At 45.3% G+C, this 25,466-nt stretch overlaps 1 protein-coding gene and 1 long non-coding RNA gene across 3 annotated transcripts in view; one reads left to right on the forward strand and one right to left on the reverse strand.

Annotated features, from left to right (window-relative positions):
* ZNF518B (zinc finger protein 518B) overlaps positions 1-22,664 on the reverse strand; it is a 51,298-nt gene extending 28,634 nt beyond the window's left edge. The window contains exon 1 of one of the 2 annotated variants that reach the window (XM_078678472.1): positions 22,540-22,664. The gene's annotated coding sequence lies outside the window, so the exon portion shown is untranslated. Of the gene's footprint in view, positions 1-22,404 lie in introns of both variants that reach the window. The other variant, XM_078678471.1, reaches the window with a different exon arrangement.
* A 183-nt stretch (positions 22,665-22,847) lies between these two features.
* The window catches only part of LOC144821432 (uncharacterized), a 181,433-nt gene continuing 178,814 nt past the window's right edge, over positions 22,848-25,466 (forward strand). The window contains exon 1 of the long non-coding RNA XR_013608348.1: positions 22,848-23,221. This is a non-coding gene — a long non-coding RNA (uncharacterized LOC144821432). The remainder of the gene's footprint in view (positions 23,222-25,466) is intronic.

Raw genomic sequence — 25,466 nt, forward strand, 5'->3', positions numbered from 1 at the left:
TCAGATGGTTTACCTCTTTCCTTGAAGACCGCCGTCAGACGGTCTGGGTTTCCCAGAGCTCCGCCGAGATGCCGCCATTGGGAGTTGGGGTTCCACAGGGCTCTGTGCTGAGCCCCACGTTATTTAACATCTTTATGTCCCCTCTGGCGGCCTTGGTGGAGGCTTACGGGGCCCAGATCGTCTCCTATGCCGACGACACGCAACTCCTCTTCACATGCGGGAAAGACCAAGAGTTTGATGGAGAGAGAATCAGGGACTGCCTTGCGCTGGTCTTCGACTGGTTCCAGCGGAACAGTCTGAGAGCCAACTCGGGCAAGTCTGAGATTTTATTCTTTGGTTGCGTTGCCGATCCAGAGCCATGAACCCTCCTGCTCAGTCCTCCTTGGTGGCCAAAAATGTGGGCGTCAAGCTAGACAATCAGCTGTCGCTACGAACTCATATTCTTGGCCTGGCTGGCACCTGCTACGGAATCCTGAAGATGCTCTGCAAATTTTTGCCTCTGCTGTCTGAGGAGCACAGGAGGATTACTGTGCAGGCTCTTGTCGGCTCGAGGCTAGACTATGCCAACGCCCTCTTTCTTGGCCTCCCCGATTACCTGGTTCAGCACCTTCAGGTGGTGCAGAACTCAGCTGCCCGGGCGATTTTCGGTCTAGGTAGACGAGCCCGAGCTTCCGGGTTGCTTCAGACGCTTCATTGGCTCCCCATTAGGAAGCGGATCCAGTTTAAATCCCTGACCCTGATGCATAAAGCTTTGCATGGATCAGGGGCGGGGTATCTGCAGCGGAGACTGAATTTCTATCGTCCAGTCCGTTCTCTCCGTTCGGAATCCCTCTGTAAAGCTGTGGTCCCGCGGGTGAGGAAGGCCCGCGCTGGAGGGCGATCCTTTAGCTGCAGAGCTCCCCAGCTTTGGAATCTGCTTCCACTTTCACTCCGCAGCACTGTCAATCTGCTCCAGTTTAGGAAGGGCCTGAAGACTTGGCTTTTTAACTCTTAGTCTGTTCTATTGCCTACTGTTTTTATTTACTTTTCTTTGATGTTTTTCTGTTTTTAACTGTGTTGTGTTACTTCAGTATGAGCCGCTGGTGGAAAGCGTCGGGACACTCTTATCGAGTAGCCGTACGCTATATAAAAGCTACGTAACATAACATAACATAACATAACATTCAGATGTGATCTAATCCACACTGGAAGAACAGGCACTTACCTGCAATAAACAAAAACATATGAACATGGAGTGGAAGCAGGGACTATTGGCTATTCAAGTAAATCAATAAGAAGCACAAAAGAACACAGCAGCCATACATGCTAGTAAGGGAAGGAAGGATGTTGACATAGCCTGTTAAAAGCACACTAAAAATTGCTTCCTTCTATGAATGATTATGCTCCTCTACGGTAGCTGATGACATGGTGGAAGACAACTTCGTGAGCTTGCTACACATAACACTCCTGCAAGATCTACAATACCAGCTCCAAATGGGCATATCGGACAAGGTAATAGCAGAGGCCATTAAGAAAATGGCCCCGGGTAAAGATGGATTCATCACATTGAGCAAAACCCTCCTGGGAAAAGACTTTTAAGAAATGTCAGAGGTATCTACAAGATCTGAATTCAACAAAGCAATCCCTTTGCTATTTCCAAAACTAGGAAGAGATGATTTATATTGCACCAACTACTGCCCGATCTCCTTCCTTAATTGCGACGTGGAAATTCTGGCAAAGGTTCTTGAGACAATACTAAGAAAGGTCATACTCCTGACGATACGTCCGAATTAAGCAGGGTCTCCTCGAAGAATCACATGTGCCTACTACTACACCTGCTATGGCACACTTCAGAGAACTTAGATGAAAAGGTGTCCCTTTCCCTTCAAACAGAAAAAGCATCTGACCGGGTTGAAGGGGGTTATCTATTTCAAGCACAAGTCAGATTTGGACTTGGAAGCCCATTCCTTAAAATGGTCCAGTCACTTTATCACAACCCAAAAACAAAAATATGCTTTCTCGGGAGATATTGTAATTACCAGAGATACTAGGGGTGCCTCTTACCCCCCACCCTCTTGCTATTTCTCCTGGCACTGGACTTGATAGCAGTTTGAACTTCAGCCAACATTAAAGGGATCTGGATAACAGTCGGAAAAAATAAACTGATGCTTCACGAGGACGATATCCTATTGACATTCAGCAATTCAGACACATCAATAATCAATGCAATATATCTCAACTTTAAATTCTCAATTCTCACCGGATACCAAAAAACATGGGAAACATATGAGGCCCTGCCTCGACTGCGACATTACTCACAGGATTCCCATTCACATGGGTTCCCATAATCTTAAATTCTAGGAAGTAAAGATAACATGAACAAAATGGCTACCAGAAACACGTTAGACCTCCTGGAGAAGAAGAGAAGAGATGCAACCATCTATGTGAGAAAGCATCCAAAAGGTTAACATCATGGTGGCCCAAAGATTGAACTAGGTCTACGATATGCTGCTAATCAAAAACACGCCAAATATACTGTGATCCATTCATACTGCGACAAAACATTACATATGGGGCCCAGTGAAAGTGAGATTAGTAATTTCAACATTTTACACAATCCACAGTTGGGGGATTAGGTGTACCCCATATGATGACGCATTATTGGGCACATAATCTCTAGCAGATAGCCTATCATCTGACTCCAAACTTGCAATAATCGGCCTGGATAATGTTTGAAAAACATCAACCTGGCATGTTGTACCCTCAAACATTTTTAATTACAGATGAGTAAAGGTGAGGATGTTACGAATCCCATAATGAAACAAATGTACAATATGTGGAAAACATCACATAAATGCAAGGGCATGTGGTGCGGCCAAGAAGGCATCCGGTGCGGGTGCTTTTGCTGAGCTCTGTACTGAGCCCCATTGTATCCGGCCTTATCCTAAGCCAATGTAGCTGGGTTCTGTGGGCAGAGGCTCCTTCCCCAGATGAGCGGGGTGCCTGCCTGAGGATTCTGAGGCTAAGTGCCATGAGAATGCAGTGGCGGCCTGCTGCGCACTGGATGCTGCTTAAACGCGGTGGCTGCGAATTTTCTGGCAGATAGCCAGCGGACATGGGGAGCGGAGGTGGGAGTGGCGACGTTCGCCCTGCGCATGAGGATCACCTTCCTCTTTGCCTGTATTGAGTGGAGCAGCGGCGCTGGCCTAAGGACAAGAGACTGCGGCCGGGGGTTACTAACCTCGCCCACATGGCGGCTTGCACCAAATCTTGCTATGGCTGGAAGGCCCTCACTGGTGAGCACCGGCAATAGGGGCGAGTGTGGACTTACACACCCTGACTGGAAAGGCCTCGTGGAAGTTGGGCTCTGCGTATACCGGTAGCAGAGTGGAGAAACCAGCACCTTGATTTCCCGACCAGCCTGAATGGTGTATGCTCCTGGGGGTGAATGGATTAAGCTCCCGGTCACAGTGGTGCAAGGCAATGCGAGATGAGTGCTGGTGTCTAAGGCGAGGCAATTGCCTGGTGTGGACTTGGGGGGGCCTGGATTCTGCTGCTGACTGTCGACTGCTCCATTCCATTGCACCCCCGGGGGACACCTCACTGCAGGGACAAAGGACCTTGGAGGTTCCCTGATCACTGTACCTAGGGCGAACCGGGGTGTTTGAGCATGAATGGATGCGCTTGCAGCGAAGTCGTATGTGGATGCCCCAGATGACATACTGGGAGGTGTCCAATGGTGTGAGGGTGGTCTCAATTTGCGGTAAGGGGAGTTTGCGCCCTTCTACCAACTCAGGATGGTGAAGCCCAATGGAAGCAGGCTGCTGCCTTCGACCTCCAGCGATGGGCCAGGAGCTGTCGTCGTGACAGACCAGGATATAATGAGACAGATCGAAGTTACTCTGATACAGCATTTGGAGAAATTTACTAAAATCTTGCAAGCCATCCAATACAAGAAGACCACTTTGGAGATAAAAATAGGCACTGTATCTCTGGAAGCATCCCTATTGCGAGTGGACCAATGGAAATTGGACTGTCAGATGGAAACCATGGAGTCTGCGCTCAACGCTTTGCCTCCCTCACTAATGGAGGTCCATTCGCAAGTGCAACTCCTAAAGGTTAAAATTAAACGCCTGCAGCTGCGAGCGGAAGATGCAGAGGGTACGCCCCACTGCTATAATGTCCGCTTACTTGGACTGCCGGAGAGGGCCGAGGGGCCAACATGAAACAGTTCCTTGAACAGTGGTTGAGGAATATAGTGTTGGCGGGTAAGGTCCCCAAACATTTATCTGCTGAAAGGGCCCTTTGGGATTTGGGTCACCCCGCTCTACCCAACTACCTCCCCCCAACCCCCAGGAGCGGAAACACAGCCTGTGAGTGCACAGCTAATGAAGTACAGGGACTTCATTTTGAAGGCTTTTCGCTCCAAGGGTCCATTGCACTGAAAGGGCGGTGTGGTGACTCTATACCCAAATTACACAGCAGAGTTACAGAACCCCCACAGCTGGCATCAGATAGGCTTCAAATACGCTCTGCTTTTCCCTGACCTGTTGTGAATAGTGGCGGGGGACAAGGCCCACTTCTTACAGATGCCTGAGGGGGCGGGACCTGGATCCTTAAAAAGGGGAGGGGAGGTCAGCATCAGATGGGGGTGCCCTGTCCGACCGCTGGGAGGTACAGGGACGACAGAGATGCTGTACTCGTAAACACAGGCACTGCCCCACCAGGGAACAGGCAGCCCATGATAAAGCACAAGTGGTTGGCAGTGTCTTGTTACAACGCCAGAACTCCCATGCTGTCCTCCCACCGGAGCAGGGATCGGATGTCGAATCTGGTACCAACAGCTCCAAAGTACTTACTCCCTGACTGGCAGCCTTTTTACGGAGTGTTGGTCTGCATTGCTCCTGAGGTCCCATTTAAGGTGCAGTCCCATAGAAAAGAATGGGAGTACATGTACGTGGTTCTGGAAGAACTGCTGGATGGAGACCCCTTTTCGCTGGTGGTGCTGTAGGCCTCCAACGTACATCACTCTGATTTCCCTGCCCAGATGTCTCTGGCTCTCCTATGAACCCCAAGGCACAGTGTGGATGGGCAGGGGACTATAATTGCATTTTGGACATTGTGCTGGACTGATCAATGCTCCCCACTGGAGGGGAGGTGTGCTACCAGGTGACAAGGCAAGTCACTTTCAACGATGAATGAACAACATGCGGTTGCAGGCCGTGTGCAATGGAGTACTCGTTTTACTGCTCAGTGCATGATGTGCAAACACAACTAGGCCTCTTCCTTTGTAGCGCTGAGTTGTGTGGGTATTGTATATAAATTGGGTAACCTACCTGACCTGGGTCAATAAGTACAGTATCAAACAGTGTGGTCGCGGCAGTAAACAATTCTTCTGTGCTAAATAATATTAGCAAAAACACAACACAAATTCAGTGTGGCATGTATCCACTCAAGTTGCTTTATAGCAATAAAGACTATCTGATGCGATTGTATTCAAAGCATTTTACAGATAGGAGCAATGGCGTTACTCATTGCGGCAAATGTGCAATATCATACAGTGCTCTTGGTGTGGTAGGGAAGAGGGGAGGAAACGGGTAAAGAGTGTTCACGTGTGGGTAGGGGACAAGGAAAGGTATACGTGACATATATACATCAACATGGTTTGGTGTAGACGTTTCCGCCTGTGAATGATCAAATGTTCCCAGTGTTACACATAACTCAAAAATGGACCAGACGTTAATTGTATACAGTGTCGCAAGAGTTTGTGTTCAAATGTTGTTGACGTTTCGACCCCTCAGGGCAGGACAGATTGTTGTCCTTGCGGTGGGGTCTTCATCAGGACTAGGAAGAGCACTTAATAAGAAGACGAGGAAGAGATCGCCGTGGTAATGGGAAAAGTGGACTAGCGTAAGCTCTCCAGGTGACTTGGTGGGGGTCTGCAGCTGTCTCAGCTTGTAACCGGTGGGGAACAATCAAGCGTTTCCCAGAATCTTAGTTGAAAAGGTTGACACCTCTGCAGCAGAGTCCGCTTGCAGATGTGTATCCAATTCCAATCCTGAGCTACGGACAGCATTGCAAGGCTACAAGGGATTCTTCCCTAAACATCTGCATTGCTACGTCATGGGGAGTACAGAGGACTGTGCCTGGGGAACTGATGGACACAAAGAGAGAGTTGCGAACCTTGAGAAAGAGACCCCGACAAATGCCAATAGGGTGAAGCTGCTTCATGAACTTAGACAGAGGCACATGGAACGGACAGCCGAACTTTCAAACCTCAACTACAAGAAGTGCACCGCCCGCTTGCATGGGGAGGGGGATGGGCAGAGTATTGGGGTGGCTGCTGTGGTGAGTAATTACTCGAAATGATGGGCATCCCATGTGGAAAGGAGCCAGTTTTGTGAATCTTAGGTAATTTGTGTAAAAAATAAATACACAAAACCATGGACAGTGGACCAAACCCAAACACTTGCTGCACCAATCACAAAAAAAATCACCAAGCAATCACAAAAAAATCACCAAGGATATCAAAATGTTGAAATATCTTGTGTTCAGACTTGCAAATGTGCTCCCCAAAGGGGAATTTAAACCAACACAAAATCAGAACTGCACCACTATAAAACACGCATGTCCATATGAGTAATCACAGCTCCATAAGGCGTAGAATTAGACATTTTTCTTCTTTTCAAAACAAGCAACAGCCATCGCGTTTCGTCCTATAACATAGGACTTCTTCAGGGCATTTAACAGTCTGGGTCAACTGAGAAATGAGTAGATCGGTTGTGGCCTTATAGGTGGATTGTTCCGAGCAAAAGTACAAGTTTATCATCTGATTCATATATCGAATGTATGATCTGCGGTTCAAACTAAGGGCAGGAGAGGGACGCCGTATTACCATGCCAGTTTCAACTTAAAAGATTAAGTTTGGCTGGTAGTGTAAGGAGCCCACAAAATAGGCATGCAGGGTATAGTTATACCAGCATAGTCTCAATGAACGGGTGGCTATCATATCAAAACAGTGATTCAGCAACCTACGACTATGGGATATTGGACCACCTTTAATACTGTTTGGATCGTTCTGTGAATCATATATTTGATATATGAATCACATGATAGACTTTACTTTTGCTCAGAACATTCCACCTATAGGGCCACAACCAATCTACTAATTTCTCAGTTGACCCAGACTGTTAAATGCCCTGAAGAAGTCCTATGTTATAGGATGAAATGCGTTGGTTGATGTTTCTCATAGGGACGTCCGTTTCAAATTTGGCCACGGGTTGGACACGTTTGTATGACTAATTTTAAGAGCAGTGGTATTGTCAGAAAACACTCCCATTCCATAGGATTATTAATTTATTTGCTGGCCTGCCCATGTAATGTACTCTACAGGCCTTTATTTATTTGCTTTGGTACGATTCTCTAACACACCCCAAAGGATCTATTTTTGTTAATTGCAAAAACTGTTTATTATGCAGCCTTTGACTTTATGCTGGACACCGTTGGCCATGGTAGTCATACTACCCATGTCTGTTCCGGCTCAATTGATTTGGTTCACGGACATTTACTTCCAAAATGGTCACCATTCACATATTTTGGCTTATGATGATTCACTAGAGTAAAACCAACCGTCCACACAAAAGCACTGCCTCTCACAAGTACTTGTGTACTATCACTGATGGGACCGGACTATTTTCTGACCTATGGTCAACACCAACTGTTGGTTTTAGATTTATACATTCAGATTCACTTGTATTGGTATCCATTAAGAGTAATCTGTTCTAAGATGGTGTCCTGTTTCTTTCCAATGGACAACAATAATCCATATGTTATCACTAGCACGCTTTGTACGTGGCTTATCCGGACTCTTACTCAATAAATTTACTGTAGGAACAAGGGTGCACTGGCACTTATGTAATCAGAAAGGGATGCTATTGTTCGTTTGTTTGATAAGAAGCCTATTCCAGTGTTCATTCAATAGATTCAATGCAGAAACGCGGACGTATTCACACTCATGTAATCTGAAGAATGGATTGGGCATAGTGGACAGCTAACCTTAGAAACCTTTAGAGCTGCCCAACAGGCGCCCTTTTGATGTTTATGTTGCAATCCATTTTAAAATGGTGACAATGGGTGCTGTAGTTTGCCGGTGGAGTTGACATGTTTTACGTTGAGTCACTTCTTTCTTGGATATATATATATATATATAGTCAAGATACATGTATGTGGAGTTATATATAGTAAAACTTTGCTTACCTATAGAAACTTACCTTCACGATATTTGTGTCCTCAATATTCTTGACATAATATTTGTCCGGCATTATTTCTGTTTCAAATATTCTGTTTAAATACTGCTAAGGTTTAGCCCTTACTGTAAATCTAAGGCTAATCTAAAATGTCTCCCTAAATAACCCCATTTCTTACCCTAATCCCACCGCTATTCCTACCTCCATCCTAATCAGGGGCTTGGTGGGTGTTATGCAAAGACTGCAATACAAGAAACATGCATAACAATAACCCAGTAATAAAGGAACCTGAGTGATTACATCAGGGCTACTGGAATTATGTGATGCTGCAGCGTATTCCACATAGTTATTGATTACCGCATTGCCACATAATTCAACATCTGATGCATTATTATGCAGGTTGTAACAAAAAATGTTGCTAGCTCAAATGAATCAAGAACTACTAAAAACACACAGACAAGTGTTATAACGATCGCACTGCAAATGTGTTCTATGCCAGGAAGAGCTCTTTCCCAGTGGCTGGCCAATGGGAAAGAGGGGCAGGGCTTAAAGCCCTATACTGAAAGCTACCTAAAAACATAAAATCTCGCCAGCGAGACTGCGTATGTCTGCAGTTCACGCAGGCGAGACCTAAAAACAGGCACAATAGACAGAAAAACTGGTAAAAAAGACAGAAACAGGCAGAGATACAGAGACAGACAACAGCGGATCAGCAGAAGAGCAAGACTTTCCCACTGGACCACTAGGGATGAGGCGCAGGCACAAGCCTGCGGGTGGAGGAGGGCCTCAAACACCTACCTGCACAGGGGCATCGGCAGCAGCATAGCTACTGCGGGAGAGAGAGCAGGTCTCGGACCAGGTGGTCGGAAGTCTACAGAGTGTTGACACCACATAAATTTCGTGGAATTAACCGCTGGGCTCTATGCCCTGATGAGTTTAAAACAATCCCTACAGGGCAGAACAGTCATTCTAAAGAACAAGTTACTTACCTTCGGTAACGCTTTTTCTGGTAGATACTATATCTGCCTGTGGATTCCTCACCTTGTGAATATCCCCCTTGCGTCAGCAACATTCGGAAATTCTTTTTGTACCTTCGCGCCGACGTGGACTTGGACGTCATAGAGGCACGGCATCGCTCGCGACTCCGCTGACGTCACCGACGCTTACAATAGGCCCACGCCGGCGTAATGACATCAGTTCCGCCCTTTTTTCCGTGCCTTCAAGGCACACGGACTGACCAATGACAGTAGACATATACACAGTATACGCAGTACAAATATCAAGGTAAAACACACACAGTGTGAAGAAAATGCAATAAAACATTTGAAATAAACAACTCCTTGACAAAAAAATAAATACATTACAGAAACTCCGGTATAGAAGAGTGGAGGCGGGTGGGTCAGTGAGGAATCCACAGGCAGATATAGTATCTACCAGAAAAAGCGTTACTGAAGGTAAGTAATTTGTTCTTCTGATAGATACATCTGCCGTGTGGATTCCTCACCTTGTGAATAGAGTCCCACAGCAGTCCCCACTCCCGGAGGAGGGAGTCCACTCTTCTAAACCAGGAAATCCTGAAGAACAGAGCGCGCAAAGTGACCGTCCCTCCACACTTCGGAATCCAAGCGGTAATGCTTCGCGAAAGTGTGGAGGGAAGACCAAGTTGCCGCTCTACAAATATCCTCTACAGAAAAGCCTCTAGCCAATGCAGAGGTTGAAGACTTAGCTCTTGTAGAATGAGCCCTTATACCTTCTGGTGGTTCCTTACCGGCCAAAGAGTAGCAGATCTTTATACAGAGGACGACCCATCTCAACAAGGTTCACTTATGGACCGCTCTTCCTTTCTTGAAGCCAGCAAACCCAATGAAGAGCTGGTCATCCAAACGAAAGTCTTTAGATCTGTCCAAGTAAAAGGACATCGCCCTTTTGGGGTCCAGACGATGTAACCTCTCCTCATCCTTAGAAGGGTGTGGGGGAGGATAAAAAGGTAGGGAGGGTAATGGATTGACCAAGGTGGAAAGGAGTCACCACCTTAGGCAGAAAAGCAGCCCTGGTCCTAAGAACCATTCGATCAGCATGAATGGTCAAGAAAGGGGGCTTGTAACTAAGAGCTTGAAGCTCACTTACCCTCCTTGCCGAGGTTATTGCAACGAGGAAGACTGTTTTAAGAGTCAGAAGTCTCATAGGACATTTGTGAAGAGGCTCAAAGGGAGCACCCATTAAAAAAGTCAATACAAGATTTAAGTCCCACTGAGGCACAATAAAAGGAGCAGGAGGGAACTTATTTGTGAGGCCCTTCAAAAACCTTAAAACTACAGGAGACTTAAAAAGAGATGGCTGGTCAGGCAAACAAAGAAATGCCGACAGCGCTGAAAGATAGCCCTTCACTGTGGCAACAGCAAGCCCCTGTTGCGCCAGAGAAAGAGCAAACTGAAGAACATCAGACAAATGGGCTCTCAAAGGGTCAATAGATTTTTCCCCACACCACGAGACAAATTTTGACCATCTAGAAGAATAGATAGACTTAGTGGAGTCACGCCTGGCTGACAAGATGACATCCACAACGTCAGGCAGGAGGGAAAAGGAATTCAGGTTGCCCCGTTCAATCTCCAGGCATGAAGGTGTAATGTCGGGAGGTGGGGGTGTAGAACCTGCCCCTCCATCTGAGAGAGGAGGTCTGCCCTGAGAGGGAGACGGAGCGGCGGGTGAGAGGACAGGTGGAGAAGATCTGTATACCACACCCTTCTTGGCCAGTCCAGGGCGACCAATATGACTTGGGCCCGGTCTTGGCGAATCTTCCTCAGAACCCGAGGAATCAAAGGTATGGGAGGAAACACGTAAAGAAGTTGATTTCCCCAACTCAACTGGAACGCGTCCCCCAAGGCTCCTTGCATCGGATACTGGAGACTGCAGAGCAAAAGGCAGTGAGCATTCTCGCGAGTGGCGAACAGCCGGGGCATAAGAGTGAGGCACACCCAAATTAAATGCCATTGGACCCATGGGACCCGAAGGCGCTCCAGAGGGGTACCATGACCACGAGAAAACACCATACATAGTGTTGAGAAACGCTGAAGGATCCTGACCTGGAGTTGGAAAAGGTGGATGATCACCTTTAGGTCGACATCGAGGCAGATTAGAGTCTGTTTCAACAACAGGAGTCGATTCCTCTTCTTCAATAGGAATCTCACCGAGCTCTTCTTGAGCTGGAGACGGTGCCGGGGTCGGGTCGGAAACCGGAGTCGGAGAATGAATTTGCGACTCCGAAGGGGAGGCCTCGCCTTCTTGATCTGAAATCTCTTGTGGAGGAATCACTTTCGATTTAATCTTCTTGGGTGATCTCGACCTCGAGTCTGACTTCTCACCCGAATGACATCGAGATTCATGTCTCCTTTTCTTATGCTTCTTATGTGACCTCGAAGCATGATCAGATGAGGACTTCGAAGCCGACGCCTCCCGAGATCTTGATCTCGACTTCTTCGAGCGGGATTTCGAAGACTTTCTTCCTTTATCAGCCTTCAGTTTCGCCACAAGAAGCTTGGTCTCCCTTTCTCGCAGGGCCTTTGGATTCATTTTTTGACACGACGAACATCCATCCACGTCGTGGTCTGAGCTCAAACACCAAATACAGTCCTGGTGTGGGTCCGTAACGGACATCATCTTTCCGCATTCTCTGCAGGGTTTAAATCCCATCTTCTTTGTCGACATAATAAAGAGACAAAGATGCAAGAGAACAGAGAAACGAAGAAAAACAGTAACAGAGTTACCAAAGCTACTGAGTATCCCGAAACCGTTAGCGTCGACGACGCGGAAAAAAGGGAACTGATGTCATCACGCCGGCGTGGGCCTATAGTAGGCGTCGGTGACGTCAGCGGAGTCGCGAGCGATGCCGTGCCTCTATGACGTCCAAGTCCACGTCGGCGCGAAGCTACAAAAAGAATTTCCGAATGTTGCTGACGCAAGGGGGATATTCACAAGGTGAGGAATCCACACGGCAGATGTATTTATCAGAAAATGGATAACATGTCGGCTGTGCCACACATAAATCGCCTAGGGTGCACGAAATCATCAAACCTATCAAATCTAGCCAAAGAACTTTGGCTGTTCTGTCTAGAACACAAAATAGCTCTAAAAGAAGAATACTTTCCGGGAACAAGCAAGGTTATTACAGACTGGAACACAAGATTTCTTTTAGACCACATCGACTGGAAACTCAACGTGAATGTATTCAGAACCCTAGATCACTTTTGGGGCGCTCTAAAAGTAGACCTTTTCGCAAGCAGATTGACATTCCAACTGCAGAATTATTTCAGCTGGATGCCAGGCCTGGGTGCTCAAGCAGTCAATGCTTTTCTCCAACCCTGGAAAACAATTCGGGGATACACCTTTCCTTCCTTTGCAATGATCCAGAGAGTGCTCCAAAAAGTGAGACAGGAACAATGCTCTTTAGTTCTAGTTACTCCCTTCATGCCTTCCTGAGCCTTCTTGCCTGAAAAGTGGCAGGAAATCTCATGTAATCATATACCTTTCAGGACAGGCTACAATACTCCTTCAAGAATCTTGGAGGCTGGAATCCAGTATAGATACAATGGCATCTGGAGATCTTGGGTACGTTGGTGCCTGGAGAGGAAACTGGATTCCATGGAGCCTCCTATCGTACACGAACAATTTGAGAGGGGGCTTACTTACAGGTCAATTAATTGCTACAGATCAGCTATTATAGCAGGTCACGCTGTAATAAATGGCACGACTATAGGAAAACAAGCATTTGCAATGCAATAGGTCTTGCATTTGCGAGACTTTGAGCTGTTGTCATTGTAAATGACAATTCCTTTTATTTTTGTGTTTTGCAAGCTTTCAAAACACACAAAAAGGCATTGTCATTTACAAAGCCAACAGCTCAAACTCTGGCAAATGCGAGACTTATTCCATGTCAAATGCTTGTCACGGATGTGGTCAAATTACAAAGAGCAAAATAAATTTGTGAAGCACTGAGGACAATTGGCAACAGGGTGCGGGTGGGGGGAGTTAATATCACTAACAGAGCATTGATTGTTCTTCAGGGTGATAACTTACACTTCAAACCTTTCAACATGTGACTGACAATTCCTCATTGCAGCAGGAGAGTACATTACAGAATAAACATTGCCTTTTCACTCACTCCAAGTGAATTTCATCAAAAATGACAGCTTCCAAACCACTGTGCAGAGTTTTACCACGGTTAGGTCTACTAGGATTATACAGCATGGTTATATGGCCCTGGTGAGGGAGGCAGCAGAAGGGCCCTCCAGTATATCGGCTACGATGCCCGCATTGTTTAGGGTAGTACAGATAAAACTACTCATCATACAGACGAAGGATGTCCTTAACGGTAGTGTGCATTCGAGAGGAGACCGAACATTCATTGCGAGAGCCTGCACTCAAAGCACAAGGATCATGCACTGCAAGGGGCCCCATTTGCTAACAATGTATAGGCGCACAAGGATATACAAATCCTCAATACACAGTCGAAGGGGTTAAACAAGCACTGCGGGAGGCTTTGCGCACATTGAATAACAAGACATTGCACGAGCTGCACAGGACATATTTATCACTGGAGACGGTGCACGAGCATCAGGGGTGAGGTGCACATGCTGCAGAAACCAAAGACAGGGCGCACACTTGAGAAGGTGGCATATGACAAGGGTGCAGTACATAGTACAAGGCAAGAGACGGCATTGCATTCAGTGATACAAGAAACGATGCGAGCTCCAAACGGGGTGAAACAACGCCGCGCATGATCCACTGCATGTAATTTAAACCGAAGCACTGCAGCCAGGTATCTGTATTTTTTGGTTTATACATATTAAGCAGGATTGGGACTAACTGACAGGTCTTGCTTCCACCAAGTTCTGTACCTCGTGCATTCTGCGTAGGAAAATATATTGTATGAAACCAAGAGGTGTGTGGTGGGAGGGAGACAAACGTGGTACACACTTTCGTAGTCACTCACTTCTATCAGTGCAACACTTTCTTTGCAAGCGCAGAACACCCATATCAGCCAGCAGATCCATGGCTGACAGTGCATCATCCATGGATCTGCAACTCTCTGCGCTGATGCCTGTGCGTAGAGGGTAAAGGAAGCCCCACGTGGGGAGTGGGGTGGTCTGTGGTGGCGTGGGAAAGATATAAGATAGGAGCGAAAAGGACGTGCGTGTACACTATGCGCAGACCAGTTTGCGTGCCTCGTGGAGATTAACATGTGAACTGTCACAACAAAACGATGGAGTTGCTTTCTGTGAAAAATGCAAGGGTAAAGACAGGTATCCCATCCCGTTCCCGCACATGGGTGGATATGAAGCAACCGGTGAGAATGAGAGGTGGAGAAAAACCTGCGGTAGAAAAACACTTGCTGCCAATTGCTTTTTGGTTCCCAGTCAACAAAGGCCATACTGCCCGAGTGCCAGAGTAGAAGAAGGTGGGAAAAAAAAACGTTGTGTATGAGTTGTGACGTCTGACAGGTGCTGGAGAAGGGACGGGTGGAGAATTAAAAAGCGAGTCAGCAAAAGAAGGCACATGCCTAAGCGGAGAAAACAGGAGGGCGGGAGAAACTATATAAACGATGGTTAGCGAGGGGCGAGCAAAAGGGAACACAGGTATGTAACCAACACGAGTGAAAGAAGAGGTAGGGGTCTGGGAAGTGTTTCTGAGATGCTTGCTTTTTGGCAGAGGGGATTGCAATGACCACTCTGTCAAAAATACGAGTTTACTACATGAAATAAATAGAGGAAATGCAAGATGCCTCGTTCTGATATTCAAGCAGGGAAGCCCTGGGTGGTGAAGATTTCGTTATGTATTCATGCCGTCCATCTAACCCCCTTCCCCCTCTACACACACTGTGTGTATGTGAACAGAACAAAGTGGTTGGATTCATAAAGCTAGCCCCGCTTGGGGGAGTGTGACCCTGGGATGACACGGGGAGAAAAAGATCTTCGGGGAGCTCCGGGGTCAGAAGGGGCTGGTCTAAGAGTATTTCGGCCAAAATCGACCTAAACCAGATTCTGGGAAAACACTTAAAAGACAACAGAGATACCGGTGGTCTCGTGTCAGAACTGGGAGAATTTAGAGGATGCCGTAGCAAAATAAAGCACGCAGCCTCCCTAAAAAAGCATTGGCCGTGTGACATCGCAGAAGTCAGGCAGCCTTCATTGGGACGTGGGCGGGGCCTGCAAAAGAAACAGGAAGGAACCACCTGGAGAACGTCCGGAACCCTGCAGCCTGAATGCTGAAGGCCCTGGCCCCATCAGAGGGACCGGGCGAAGCCTGCATGGCACCAGAGGGAAACCGGGGGCTCCCGAGTGGTGAGGAGAGCCCCGCGGCGTGCCAAGAGACGGGCAAGGACCGAGCCGGTAAGTGAGAGCTTGCAGGCTGTTTGAAGACAAGTTGTGTGCACTGGCTGGGGGTGTGTGTGCACCTGTGTGTGTGTGTGTGCATGTGTGCGTGTGTGCACGTGTGTGTGCACGCATGTGTATGTGTGTGTGTGTGCGCGTGTATTAGTATAATGCTATTGTAGGAGGCTGATTTGCTCTGCCACTGGGGCAGAAGATGTGCATGGCGCGTGGCTGTATGTGCTCGCACACATGCTGAAATCGCAGACGGCCCTGCGCGTGCCCATCCCCTGTCCCACTTCCAGAGCAAGTCCCTAACAATAGAGGCTTTTCTGGACCAGCTCGACCTAAAAATCCATAATATGTAGAACTATGAAAAGCATTAGACTAAGGAGACCACCCAAGCCTAAATACAATATGCTCTGGGATGTTAAATTATTACTTGACCTTTCTCTAACTGGCCTGAGAACAGATACCTTGATAAGAAGAAACTCTCCATTAAACTAACCTCCCTACTATGCCTAATCTCCCGCCGTAGAGTATTTAGACATTAATGCAATGGAAGTAACTAACAGAACTTATGATGCATTTGATATCAATTTGAGATTATTAAAATAACAAAGACTATGTCAGATACAATCTTCTACCAAAGGATTGATACATGCAAAAAGCTCTGGTTGATTGTATGAAAGAATATGATACAAGAATGAGAATATGATACAAGAATGAGAACATCGCACTCCTGGTTTTAAACAATCACGTATCTCCTTTTGTAAGTTTCTTCAGGATTCATATTGCCTTGTCTTCCGGTATGTATCATCACCAACGGTTAAACGGAGCAACTTAATCATGGTTTTGATATTCTTTGGGAATGCCCAGTGGTGGCGGCCTACTGGACTGCTGTGCTTGGGGTGATGACTGCTGTGACTGGTGTTGCCCTGCGGCCGGAGACACGACGGTGTCTGTTGAATGTGTGGGAACCCACTGACTACTCGGTAGCCCAGACCAGATGGGCTACCTTGGGTTACAGGATTGCAAAACGAGATATTGCGCAACTCTGGGGTGCATCCAGACCCCCTGAGGTCTCGAAATGGGAGGACAACATGGACTGGTCCATGTTTCGTGAGAAAACTGTATATGTGGCCAGGGGCAGACCCAGGGCGTGGACAAAGATTTGGGGCCAGTGGAATGAATATCGTGGGGATATCTGTACCCCTCCCCTTGTTGGCACTACTGATGTTACTCTATCTCCCTAGGCGAGCGTTCCCGGAACCCTTTCATACTGTCTTGTGCATTTCCGGTTCTCCCCGCTGCTCCCCCCCCCCCCAACCTTATCGGAGTCTCAGGGCTCTTGTTAAGTTCTCCTGATTGCTGACCATCCCCTTTGTTCTTTGGGCTGACCTTGATTATTATGCATTCGCCTTTTTAGTGTTTGTTGTGTTTATGTATAAAACAGAAAATCGATATGCTCTGTGATATGTTTGGAGTAATGCTTGGTACTTGATTTTTGCCTGACCACGGGCGCACATTGCTATTTATTTCCTTGTGCCTTATTAATAGCGGCCAGCCCGTGAGGTTGTAGGCCCATTCTTGTATTTTCCTATGCTTGCTCAAATAAAGGTTTTGGAAAAAAAAAAAAAAAAAAAATCATGGTTTTGAGCAATATCTTTGATGCTTTTGTAATGCCACTCAAAGTGACTGGTCCTCATTTCTGAGGCCAACTAAATTTTCCTATAATAAATCCATTGATAGTGCAACTCAAACTTCACCTTTCTTCTGTCTTCAAGGTCTTTATCTTAGAATGTTCAGTCTAGATCACAAGTTTCTAACCTACTGCTGCCAGTTTTGTTAGACAAATAAACTATTAGATGTAAAATTCTGCTTAATCTCCAAGCTTATAAAAAGAGGATGAAACAAGCTGCTGATGTTCATCATAACATTTCTCTTGCCTATAAAAAATTGGAGATATGGTTTGGTTGTCCTTGAAATGTTTACCCTCTCATCTTCCTCAGAGCAAATTTAAAACCTCAGTTCTACAGTCCTTTCAAAAACATTCAGATTGTAAACCATGAAGCCCTAAAACTCCAGTTGCCAATAGACTGTATGATTTATCCAGTTTTCACTCTTGCCAAATTAAACCTTATCGCCTCAATACTTTGACCAATGTTTTCTCTGTCTCCACCAGTCTTGGTGAATAATGTATCTGATTTAGACGTACAAGAAATGTGAAGTTCAGAATTTTTGGAGACTTCAATGCTCGAGTCATTGGTAAGGATACCATCCTAGTGAAAAGGTATTGGGGAGATGACTCTTCAGCCAACACCCCAATTCTAATTTGACACGCGTTCAGACTATTTCCAGACAAACATGGACCAGTGGGAGTATGGGGGGGCATAATGTAGCGCTGCTATGGCGCCTTGCTCCCTGACTGCCGTCCTGGGCAGAAATTGTCTTGGGTAGGATATCTGCTCCCTCAGCACTTAGTGCTGGAGAGACCTCTGGAGTGCAAGCAGGCCATTGATCAAGACCTACCTCGCGGCAGCCAGCCCGCTGGTGTTACCTCCATCCAGCAGTCTTCTCCTTTGGGGTATTCTTAAAGACACAAGCAGTGTCACCATCTTCCTGCATTCTCCTACTTCCCAGAGTGCCTCAGTGGGATTTCTTGAAAGGGAAAAACAGTTTCCTAAGGAGGTTCTTCTAATCCAAGAAGGAGATCCTGCATTTGGAAGAAATTCTTGTTTTTTCACTAGATCGGGGGAAGATTTTGTCTACTCCTTGCGTCACATTGCTTCGAGTAGTTCCATCATTGTGTTCTACACTCCTGACTTTCTTGGTTTTTGGGGGGGGGATTTTGGCAGCCCTTTATCCTGCCCTTCAGCCTTCTGCCCTTCACAAGCTCTTTGGCTCCTCCACTTCCAAGCTATGACTCATCAAGGTGTGCCTTGATTCCAGCTGGATTGGTCTTCTCCATCTCCAAGCCACCTTTTCTGTCCTCGAGCAAAGTACTCCAGACCTGGCTTGGACTCTCACCGCCACCTCAGAGGTTTTTTGTCTTAAGGTTTTTACCTCGTTTTCAGGGCTCCTTTCATAAAGCACCTTCTTAATATCTACTACCAAGTGCCCACGGCAATGTGGCTAATGGAAGGTGTCACCTCTACATCTGAGACATGCAGACCCAACTAGAGCCCGAGCTCCTCTGTTAGGTGTCCTTCATATATTAAGTTAATCAAAATTCCATGCAGAGCTTCCAGTACCACTAACCTCTCATCTAACAATCCGTTCTCTACAGCTAACCTCAACCACACTGTGTTGTAGACCACCAATTCCACTCTGTCATTTCATGCCTGTTGCCTTATTCAAATGATTAACCATTTCCTGTAGAATCTTATCACAGACAACACCCTCTTCTACACTTTCACCATGATCGATACAGAAGACGATGGATCTATATCTACTGCCAACCAATCATCATCCCCCTCCAACCCCCAGTCCTCTAACAGATTTTTTAAAAAGCAGTCTGCGTTCACATTCATCATGCAAGGAACATACTTTATCTCAACAGGCCATTCTTGTACCCAACACAACTATTTAATCTATGGATGGAATTACCTTACCAACTGCCTTTGTTGAGAACAGATCGGCAAGCGGCTACAATCCATCATTAATTTATAGAACGTTCCCCACACATCCTAAAGTGCTGTATCCCCTACCTCCAAGCTAGAAACCTCTTTTTTTAGCACAAAAGTAACATACTTCTGTTCCCCTGAGAGTTTGTTTTTTTAACCGAATGCCACTAATCTTTCCTGGCCTGCCTTTAAATGCTCCAAAACCATGCCAACTAGCATCAGTAACAATGATAGACCTATCACGCGGATTATAAGTCTTTAACTCCATTACATGTACAATGCTCTTTTTAACATAATTAAATGCCTGGTGACGCTCAGAGAAGAAGTACAAAAGATGTTGTGGAGTTATAAGACAACTCCACATTCTATGACTATGGAGGCACACTTTTCTAATAATGGAAAAAGTCCCTTCTACATGGGTTACTGCAGCATGAATGGTGGGACGCCAAGGCAAAAGGTGAATGAGATGGATTTGGGAAAGAGTGCAATGTGACCAGAACGGTTATGCTCAGAAACACAACAATAGAATCAAGACGATGGAGACAGTGTAAGGAGGGAGACATGCATGGAGAGAGAATGGAAGCCTACAATCAAAGTGAGTGGTGCAAGCAAGGACTAGCAGTGTGGTGGATGATGAAGGAAGGAGGTGGAATGTGCAAGAAGTGACAACATGCAGTGGTGTAGAAAAAGGATTAACAACATGGCTCTGCAAGTATCCATTGTGATGAGGATAAGAGGGAAGACAAGTTCATTAGGAATATATGACAGAATCATCCTATAAGGAAACCTAGAAAGGATGATGACTTTATCACTGATGCTTGCCGTTCATCATTTGTTTCATTTGGCCAGCTAAAAGTCCCAAATGTATTCCTTTATGAATGCATCAGTGTGCTGTGCATTATTTGTCTTGTTTTTATTCTCATGCTTTACTCTATGAAAAGAGTATTATGTACTTATACAACCATGTTATTACTGTACAATTAGATCTCGTTTCAATACTCATGTTTGTAACATTAAGAAAGAGTGATGTGTTATATTCTAAATAGTGTGTTTAATTTCTTCGTTACCATTATTTACTTTAAGACCTCAGAGCTATTTGGAGAATAAGAGGTACATTCTGGAGTCAGCTGGTTGAAGCGACTAGGCTATGCTGCATGTTTCATCTTGAAAATAAGTGTATGTTTACCTTCACTGGCCTGTTGCCGACCTTCTTAACACTGCAACTGAAGAATGCTGCTTGATCCTACCCCCCCCAGCTTTTGGCACCAAAGCTAAAGATTTCAGTGGGAGCTCGGCAACGATGCATACCCTAACCAGCTTCTTGCTTTGCCCCATTGAATCAGTTGAGGAGCACCAAATGTAGACCAAGTTATAAATGGAAAAAATTGACTGCTGCGCCCTTCTCGGATGCTCTACCGTGGAGGACTTGAAATAGCACCTAGGATATGCTCAACCGCAAACAGGGACTACTGATCTGCACTTTACTTCTAGAAATGTTTTGCCTCAAAACGTTAAAAATTAATGACTCTGGTTCCACTTATCTGGTTTTAACTGTGTGGGTGTATTTTTGCTTATTAAATGCAGTACCGATTTAACTTTACATGCATTTCTCTGGGAATTTCTCTCTTGATTATGCCACTACTATCAGGAGTTGAGCACAGATTCTCTTAGAACTGCTTTAGCATAAACAGATTTGATTTATTATGTTGGTAAGCATACCCCCCCTCTCCCCCTTTCCCCGAATACTGCATTATTAACATTACTGGCACATCATCAAACAGCATACCAAGAGCATGTCTGTTTTGTTCCCTAGTCACAAACATTTTGTTTGCATTTCAGCTGCTAGAAAACTGATGCTGGGTGTTCAGTTCTTCTTGCTAAAACAGATAATATTGCAACGGCTCTGGAAACTTCTCTCATTTTTCTTACTATAAGTTATATTCAAAAGCATCTGAATGTTTGCAGGATACAGTTATGCAGCAAGGCTTAATAACTTGTGTGGCAAGGAAAGACAAACCTATGTGCAAAGCAAAGGCAACTTATGCATTGCATCCAGCATTCAGTGGTATTATCTTGCTATTGTAACACACATAGGTACAGAAGGGGCAGCTCAACCGTAGAAACAGCCATACACAAACTACAGATTCCATTCAAAATGTTGTTTGGTAAAAATGATTGATTTGATCTTCCTGGAAGCACATGTATGCCATTCTTTCTACATCCCAGAGTTCAATTGTGTAGATATCATAAAATATTTTGGATTCTATATACTTCAAGTAGTTTAAGAAACGAATAACAAATCTTCATGGAGTGACCAATCCCTCAACATCACTGGCAATCACAATTTACCAACTTAAAGTATTTAAGAACTGGAAGCGTGGTTAGGAAACAGAAGAGTTACTAGGTTAGCGAATAAGGAGTAGTAGGTTGAATGCTAATTAGCAGATTTTCAAGGAAGGAAAATATATTTGGCAAGATGGAAGAGGGTGAAAAGCGGGACAGGGAGTTTCGGCACAAACAAGTAGTTTACCAAACAAAAAGGGGGTAAAGGGAAGCATGAAAAACATTTCTAAAATCAGCACTTTAATAAGAAGAAAGTGAATAGGGCCAATATGCTGAACAAGGGCAGTGCACGTTGCGATTCAGTTACATAAGCTTATATATGCACACCGTGACCTCCCTCGCCTATGAATAGTCACATAATTTCTTCGTAAAGGTGTACCATATTTGTGACCATCTAACTGTGGATAGTTTTCCACATATGTGCGTTTATAGTATCTGGTACATTAAAGTGACAATGAATCACACAATTTGACGATCAGATATCGGACAAAACGTGTAAGTTACACTGCATATTCCTTATTAATGTAGCCGATGTACGAGCAATGAACGTCTCCGAAACACCCAGCTGCCACAATGCTGTCATCGCCATCACAAGAGTCATCTATAGAGGGCGCCAACGGGTAACGTGAGCATACGCCGGTCGAGTCTAGAATTAGGAAAACCGATATACAATCCAGGCAAAAACAGTTACCGTTCCAGCACATCCCCAAGGAGACAAGTAGAAAACAGACAGCACATATTGGACACACGCAACGAAAAACGAAATAAGATTTCCACGCCCAAAAAAAAGCGGGTTGAACAATCTCAGCAATGAAAGAAGAGGGGTCCGCCTCCCATTGTTCCTACCGCTCTCTGCCTATACAATAATCCATGGAACCATCGCGCAGCTTCCCTGCGGGCTCAGCAGGAGGCTACAGCCGTGGAGGTTGCTTCGACGCACAGCCGCTCTGGCAACGGTATCCATCCACCGCCCTCACTCACCGGTTGAGCCCGCACGGGTCGTCCCCACCAAACCGCTGATCGTCGCTTTGAAAAATAAGCGAACACGCAGGCTGTGACGTCACACCAGAGGCGGGTAGGGATTCCACCCTGCAGAGAGCAGCGGTAGAACTCTACTGAAGCCGCTGCTTTGAGTCGAGCGCCGCCCGTGGCCGGAAGCTGCAAAGCTGCTCCCATCCGCTGGAGCAAGGAATGGAATCCTGTCTAGTCAGGAGCCGACCATCCCTGTGAACGCTTGGAAGCCAACATTCGGGAAAGATGGCGAACGGGCTTAAACGAGCACGGACGCGCAGTCACTGTAAGCCCAGCGTGTCAGACCGCCGTAAAAACACGGGGTCTATGGTTAACTCGGCATGATTCGAGGGGATGGTCCCGAAGAGGCAGCGGCGAGATTCTAATGGAAACTACGAGGTTTATCTCCGCGTTGAGATCTGATAGAAGCTACGAGGGTTATTGACTCCGCTTTGAATCTAACCTAATCGAGGTGTTGGCAAATTTCGTTTCCCGGAAGGCTTTTAGTCGACCATCGCTGTCCATTATGTGTTGCTCCCTCGTAAAGCGGCATCCGAAGGTTGTCGTTATTAAATAATACCAGCGTGTTTCATTGATGAAATGGACGTTAAAATACAACTGCATCTCGCCTCGGTTGAGCTGTTTATCAGTGGTAGGTCCATAACCAGCATAGGACGGGTTTGTGATTTTCTTTATTAATATCTGTTTGCATTTTCCTACCATATACTGTTGTTACAGTGCATGCTGTCATGGTTAGGGTGAACATTTTTGGTCTGGTTTTAGACATGACTTCTACCAACATATTGCTAAAAATATACATAGTGGGTTTGCCCTTGTCAAACAAATTACAGGTAGACTGTATGTATAGAGTGCACATTGTGTCTGCCCATTTCTGTTATTGACTTTCTTCGACCAGCCTCATTTAGCTTGTGGCTTGAGTCTTTGTCAGTCACATTTTGACTCAGTCCAGTAGAGTATTATCTCACATGTAATGGTACTAGTTGTTTGAATGTATCCGTCTGCCTTTACTTGAGTCAAACTGCACGAGGTGCTGATTTACAACTGTAGCCTTATCTGTTCACTATTGCTGGCTCTTTCCCATTTGCCTTACTGTAATGTACTAATAGTTTTGCAAATGTCGCCTTTAGTGGGAAGGGTATGCCCAGACATGGGTCCCATGCTCACTACACCACTGGATTCAAGCTAGCCTGGCTGATGAAGGGTGATGCCCTGAAACCAGTCCCAGGATGCTTGTTTCTGGTCCAGAGAGGAACTGGCTTAACAGTTCGGGCTGGACTGTTCCCACAAGGAACAGGGTTAAGACTGATTTTGCATATGGCTGGGTCAAAATTGGGGTGGTGTGGTGAGCAAAAGAATGATGGATTTTACCCAGATGCTTGTGACTGGGGTTAAATGCTTGCATTGTCTAGCACTCCGTCCATCAACTGTTTCTTTTGCAGATTTACAACTGTAGCCTTATATGTTCACTATTGCTGTCTCTTTCCCATTTGCCTGCAGTAATGTACTAATAGTGCATGCTTTGGCACATCAATCTCAACCTATTAGCTTTGCCAATGCCTGTTAAATGTTAGATGTGGTGATGAATAATCATTATACTCCTAAAAAAGTAGCTTTTAACCAGTACAACATACACACGAGGAATAGCTTTTAATACTTTATAAATTAGATGTGATTGACGTTTCCTTTGTTCCTTAATGGTTGTTGAGAAATTAAATACAACACATTAGCGTCTTTGAATAATGCCACATAGAGTGCCAACTGAAGACACATCAGCCTAGTTTGCACCATACTTGTACATACAACCAAACAATGCCACCACAGCTCAACAATAAAGTACAAGACAAGTTCACGCCCTTTTCCAAAAATCACATTCTCTTGTCATTATCTCAGCAAACACAACACTCCATATATCTTGTTTACTGTTGTAGCTATACATCAACAGTGTAGCTGATATACTTTGTGAGAACAGCTATAGTTCCTTGAACGTATACCATTGATGCAACCAGAAAACTTTGAATGTTTCTGTCTGTGAAGACCGTGTAGTGGTTTGAAAGCATTTTTTGTGAGTAAAAACAACTATTTTATTGTGTTACATTTCTATTAAGCGTTGTAGTACAATGACACGTATGCTGATGGATATTAATAGACAGTAGTTAATGCAGCCAGTAAAGTTGGTTACTTCAGAGAAGGAATCAGGTGTCCGGTTAGTGGTAGAAAAATATTTTAGTATGGTGAAGATGTGGATTAATAGTTATTTTTCTTTCACACCAGAGGACCTGAGTCCTCATGTCCTTATTTAACTAAATGTTTTCGATATAGCACTGTTATTATAAGGTGACCCACACCACCATTTGCCAAAACTAGCATTGCTTGAAACTAGATAAACAAATTCCCTCTGGAAATACCCAACTGGTTACACACCTCCTCGTTAGTGATGGTGCATGTTAGTCATCCCGACGCCTCAAGCAATCCATATTACCAAGAAACAAAGCAGGCTCCTCCCTCAAATGAAGCATCTCTCGCAGACAATCCTCATCAAAATAATTGGAGTCATCTCTTGCTTTGAATAAACTGCTCCTTAAACCGTATATATATATATATATTAAAAACAAATGATTTCATATATCAGAAGTGCTGATTGACATTTTCAAGCACAGCTGCAGCTCATTAGGCTGTTCAGATGCCAGCCGCACCACTTTACCACAGTTAAAATAATTATTATTAAATTGGTAGAAATCAACAATGTATATACACACTTTTGTAAATCAGTACCACACTGATAGTTTGTTTGGCTCTTAGACCTGTCGTTGTCTTTGTTTATTTCTGCAAACACATACAAAGTTGCATAAACCAGCCAGAGGGTGGTGTTACCGTAT

Source organism: Lissotriton helveticus, chromosome 2_2, assembly GCF_964261635.1.
Source record: "Lissotriton helveticus chromosome 2_2, aLisHel1.1, whole genome shotgun sequence".
NCBI classification, from domain to species: domain Eukaryota; kingdom Metazoa; phylum Chordata; class Amphibia; order Caudata; family Salamandridae; genus Lissotriton; species Lissotriton helveticus.